We start from the raw sequence: 6000 nt of genomic DNA on the forward strand, positions 1-6000 counted from the left end.
ACGTAAAACACCTTTTACGAGAAGCACATTAGGTTTACATTCACTACTGAGAATATTTATAATTCTGAATTCACCAAATGATCAAGAGATAGTCTTTTGATGGCAGAGAGAACAACAGTACATCTGCTCTGTCTGGCTTCAGCTCCAACACTGAAAACGAAACTAAAACACAGGGCAGCACGGTAGCATTGTGGATAGCACAATTGCTTCACAGCTCCAGGGTCCCAGGTTCGATTCCCGCTTGGGCCACTGTGTGGAGTCTGCACATCCTCCCCGTGTGTGCGTGGGTTTCCTCCAGGTGCTCCGGTTTCCTCCCACAGTCCAAAGATGTGCAGGTTAGGTGGATTGGCCATGATAAATTGCCCTTAGTGTCCAAAATTTCCCTTAGTGTTGGGTGGGGTTACTGGGTTATGGGGGTAGGGTGGAGGTGTTGACCTTGGGTAGGGTGCTCTTTCCAAGAGCCGGTGCAGACTCGATGGGCTGAATGGCCTCCTTCTGCACTGTAAATTCTATGACACCCTGCAGCAAACAGCCTAAAACAAAAGTAAAAAGCTGACAGACAGCCCAGCTCCGCCCATACTCTGACATCACTATGAACACCCATCTCTTAAAGGTACATTTCTTAAACACCCATTTCTTAAAGGCACTCTCGCGTGACAATTGGCCTTCACTGCAATGGCCTCTGCGTTCAAATAACTTGTCAACATTTTGCTGTCAAAATTTAATGCAGAGAACTGTTCAAGTGTACTTTGATAGGTAGAATGAAGAAGGACAATATAAATTAAAGGATACAATACTAAAGGGAGTGCTGAAGCAAAGAGGCTTCAAAGTATTTATGCACAAATTATTGATGACAGAGCAGATTTGGAAGGTGATTAAAAGCATGCGGGATCTGCAACTTTACAAATAAGGACAAAGGGCTGGGCTTCAGGACCCCAAAACAAGTGTGTTTTTGACAGGGAATATGGGGCAGGGTGGTGGGGGAGGGGGCAGGGGAGGGAGGCATGTAAAATATGATGGACACCTTCCTATTTATCCCTAACATAACCCCAGTAAAAAAAATATTCAGGCAGCTGACAAAAGCGGCAGCCCCCTGCCATCTTTAAATTTAAAAAAAATGAGGGGTAGCACGGTGGCGCAGTCGGTTAGCCCTGCTGCCTCATGGTGCCGAGGTTCCAGGTTCGATCCCGGCCCTGGGTCACTGTTCGTGTGGAGTTTGCACATTGTACCTCTGTATTTCCATGTTATTCTGCACATATGAAAACTCCTGGGCCTAAATTTTCAGAAAAGGAGGCTAAAATCCTGAGGCCCTGCCCCTAAACAGAGTGCCTACTATTGTTGCAAGGTGAGAACTTGGGTGAGGCAGGATTTGTACATGCGTGTTTTGCAGAGGCAACTGCGCATTTCAAACAGCAGCTGTCAAAAGAAACCATCAAAAGCAATTATCATGCTACCAGGGCATTTGAAACTCCTGCCCTTTAAATCTTTGAAAAAACAGTTTGAAAAAACTGTGTGGAGTGTTTAAAGAAATCATTCCTTGCTATCTCATTTTGCCTATTGGCAAAAGTTGATACAGTGCCGGTGACGTGAGGGATACTTTCTCTCCAGCCCACCTCCCCAACTGGCAGGCACCACACACGTTCTAGAATCACCTGCTATGACTCATTTTCCAATATACCTTTGGGGGAAGGTCAGGTGCCATTTGGGAGAAGTGAGGTGTCCTTTGGCAGAGGTATAGTATCCTTTGGGATTGTTAAAAGTAGACATGAATGTGCAAATTAAGTGCATAAAACCATTGGAACTGTGAAGTTAATTGGATCAGTCAAAAGGAACTGTCAAGTTATCAAGGCATTTACCATTCCTGCCTATTGAATATTTGGAAAACAACTGGCTGCAGTGTTCGAAACAAATTGTTGCTTGCTATATCATTTTAACTATTGACATAAGATTGAGGGTAATCATTACTGGATTAGTGCTGCATGATTGATTTCACAACCTTCCATTATCACAGTGGGTGTCCTTTAGTTCACAGTTTAATTGACAGCTCCAAATGGTTAAAATGAGGCTATGAGAAGCAATGGGGTGTGGGTGTGGTTTATGCAGTGGCATGAGAGCTGTGGGGGAGGTGAGAGTTGAGGAGTGAGGGCTGGCAGACAATTTTATGTTTTAATGCTTTTTTAAAAAACAATGCCGGCATTCCATTCAGCCCACCTGTGTACCTGGCAGCCTTCTCACTTATTCCATGCTACAACTCCCATTTTCATCCACCAGCATACCCTACCCCCAACTCCACCCCCACTCCCCAACTGAAAATCTGACCTTCCAGGCACTTTAACCTAAGTTGGGTTTGTTGGGCTGGGGATGGTCCCAAACCTACACTCCTGTCACAGCAGCAACAATTCCGGCCCTGAAGTTGTTGCCAGGTTCAATGGTGCGATGATGGTAAATGCTGACTGTTTCACCATCATTGCCACTGCAAAATCTAGTCCACTGTGTGGACCTTATGAAATTTGTATTTGTTATGTTATGTTACGTCCTAGATTTTGGGCCGGATTCTTCCAGCCCGTCCGCCGCAAAATCGTCACAGGCGGGGCTCGGACCATGTAAAGGTCCATCGACCTCGGGCGGGAATTTCCGGTTGCCGGTTGGGCGCGGCCGGAGAATCCCGCCCTTTGTTGGCATATTATGGGATTTGTATATACTTGAATGCAATACCTCTCTTGACATCAGCTCCCCCAACACCTGATGGCCAGCTGTCAGGAGCTCCAGGAGAACAGGTTTGGATGATATTTTTCTCCTTGAGATATTCTCTCTTGGCTCCCAGTAAGAATTTTCCAGCATCCGTTCATAAACCACTTCCAACAATGGTTGGTGGCATGGCACGTAACACAGCCTTGTACAACTACTTTCTGCTGCTTTTGCCAGGCAGCTCCTAACATGTGGTGAGACTGGCAGCAAATAGCAATGTTCATTTATCATGGTTATTAAATTACTATCTTTACAAAGTTCAAGATCCGTCCCCTGTACAGAAACATTTAGTACATGCTGAGCTGATTTACATCATTGGTGGGTGGGGATTTTGGGTGGGAAATCAAAGACAATCATTCCATTGTGGCCTTGTGCTGATAAGAGATCAAACTGAAAATTTCAGACAACTTATTACCGAGAGCATTTGATGTACATTCAGTCTGTGTCTGAAACACTACCTTGCACTAAGTTTGTTCTCACGAACGCGCAAGCTTGTAATTCACTATGCTGTGTGTTCCTGATTTCATTCGTGTGGTAGACACTTTGAGGTCAGGCAACTGTCTCTAAATATCACTGGAATCAATCATTATATTTAAGCTTTTTCTTTTATTGAATTCCAATTACCATCTCACAGCCAGCCAGATAAATAGCAAATGGAAGCTCAAAGACATGTGAAACAGTGGTGGAATTTTGCACTGTGTGAACAATGTGCTGACTGAGGAGTGAAAGGTGGCATGTAGCCCTCCAGTTGCACAGCCACATTTTCTCTCCAGTTTCTCTGGCACCCGAGCACAGAAAATATGGGGGCATGGGTTTCGCCATCACACAGGTGGGCAAGGTCTGATAGAGCAGGCAACGTCGGCTCCACAGAGAAAGGGCATTGAAAACAGTACTTCCCCCAACACGGATATGGGGAACCCTCCCCTCCCCCACAAGCAGTGGGCGACCCACCCACAGGCACTGGGGCAAACCACCCCTCCCTCCCTAAAAGCACAGGGGCACAGTTCTTTTCCCCACAAGCACTAGGGCAAACCCTGCCCCCCCCCCCCCTCCACAAGCACCAAAGCAATCCCCCCCTCCCCACACACACATAAGGGAACCACCCCTCTAATGGTACTCCCCTGGCAGTCCCCCTGGGGGCTATATGTACTTTTGTGCCATTAGGGGTTTCCGCTTCACTGTTTCACATTTTGCAGAAGCAGTTGTGAACCTTGCTGAGGGGAGAATTCTTAATTTGGGGAGAATGTATGGTGGGGAAGCCTTTTGGAATCATAGAATCCCTTCAGTACAGAAGGAGCCATTCGGCCCATTGAGTCTGCACCGACCTTCTGAAAGAGTACCCTTAGGCCCATTGACCTATCCCCATAACCCCACGTAACCTGCAAATCCTTGGAGACGAAGGGGCACTTTAACATGGCGAATCCAGAGAACTGGCACATTCTTAGACTGTGGAAACTAGAGTACCCGGAGGAAACCCATGTAGGCACGGGGAGAAAGTGCAAACTCCACACAATCATCCAAGGCTGGAATTGAACTCGGGTCCCTGGCGCTGTGAGGCAGTAATGCTAACCTCTGTGCCACCGTACTGCCCCTTTATAAATTAAAATTTATTAAAATGTATTTAAATGATGTTCCTGTCCTTTCTGGGCAGGAACCTTGGGCGGAATTCTCCGACCCCCCGGGGGGTTGGAGAATCGCCCGGGGCCGGTGTAAATCCCGCCCCCGCCGTGGCCGGAATTCTCCGCCACCCGGGAATCGGCGGGGGCAGGAATCGCGCCACGCCGGTCGGTGGGCCCCCTGCGGCGATTCTCTGGCCCGCGATGGGCCAAAGTCCCGCTTCTGTCAGGCCTCTCCCGCCGACGTGGTTTAAACCACCTCTGTGCCGGCGGGAGCAGGCGGTGCAAGCGGGCCCCGGGGCCCTGCGGGGGGAGTGGGGCGATCTGACCCCTGGGGGTGCCCCCACGGTGGCCTGGCCCGCGATCGGGGCCCACCGATTGGCGGGCGGGCCTGTGCCGTGGGGGAACACTTTTTCTTCCGCCGCCGCCACGGCCTCCACCGAGGCGGAAGAGACCCCCTCCACCGCACATGCGCAAGGGTGACGTCAGTGGCCGCTGACGCTCCGGGCCATGCGCGGACTCATGCCGACCGGCGAAGGCCTTTCGGCCAGCCCTGACACAAATCGGCGTGGCGCCAAAACCCGTTGCTGCCGATTGGCGGAGCGGGAGCCAGTCCGGCACGGGCCTAGCCCCTAAAGGTGTGGAGAATTCCACAACTTTGGGGTGGCCCGACGCCGGAGTGGTTCTCACCACTCCGGTAAGCCGGGACCTCCCGCCCCGCCGGGTAGGGGAGAATCCCGGCCCTTGTTCGGTCAAGGGTAAGGGGCAGGGAAAATTAGAAAATGTGATCTCACTGACTGGAATCTCCTTTTCTGATTCTTGCGGGATTTTGCACCCACGTTGCTGTTAGTGCTCATCGTTGCTGAGAGACACAGGTGAAAGAATTTGCCTGGTGTAAAATAGATCAAAAGCAATGATCTGAAATAGGTCTTTGTTAGGAAATATCATCCTCCCACTGTATGCCATTGAACAGTCCCTGGTTGAATCGGGGTCATATGGTAAAATTGCTTCCAGTATTTATCCCAATACTATCATGATAAGCAGACGTGCAGATAATTAAAAAAAAACTTAGAGTACCCAATTATATTTTCCAATTAAGGGGCAATTTAGCGTGGCCAATCCACCTAGCCTGCACATCTTTGGGTTGTGGGGGTGAAACCTACGCAGACACAGGGAGAACGTACAAACTCCACATGGACAGTGACCCAGGGCCAGGATTCGATCCCGGGTCCTCAGTGCCGTAGGCAGCAATGCTGACCACTGTGCCACCGTGCTGCCCTAGATGTGCAGATAATGATATACAGACAGGCACAGACAGGCAGCTAATGAACACAGAGAACAGGACATGACCAATGAGCAGGCAGGACACTCAGGGGTGGTATCTCACTATAAAAGGCACGAGGCACTCACACTCCACCTCTTTCCACTGATGAACATCTACAGAGTGAGTCATGGTGTATGTACAGTATCACACCTCCAGCACGTGGCTAAGAGCTAGTCTGGTTCAGTCAGACAGAGTAACCACATTTAGGTTAGCAAAGAGTCGAACTCATAGAGAACTGTGCTACTGGTTCAATAAATCAGATTGAACTAACTTCAAGGTCTGGAGTATATTTTGGTTAAAGCTGCATCAAAT

Source organism: Scyliorhinus canicula, chromosome 17, assembly GCF_902713615.1.
Source record: "Scyliorhinus canicula chromosome 17, sScyCan1.1, whole genome shotgun sequence".
Classification (NCBI taxonomy): Eukaryota; Metazoa; Chordata; class Chondrichthyes; order Carcharhiniformes; family Scyliorhinidae; genus Scyliorhinus; species Scyliorhinus canicula.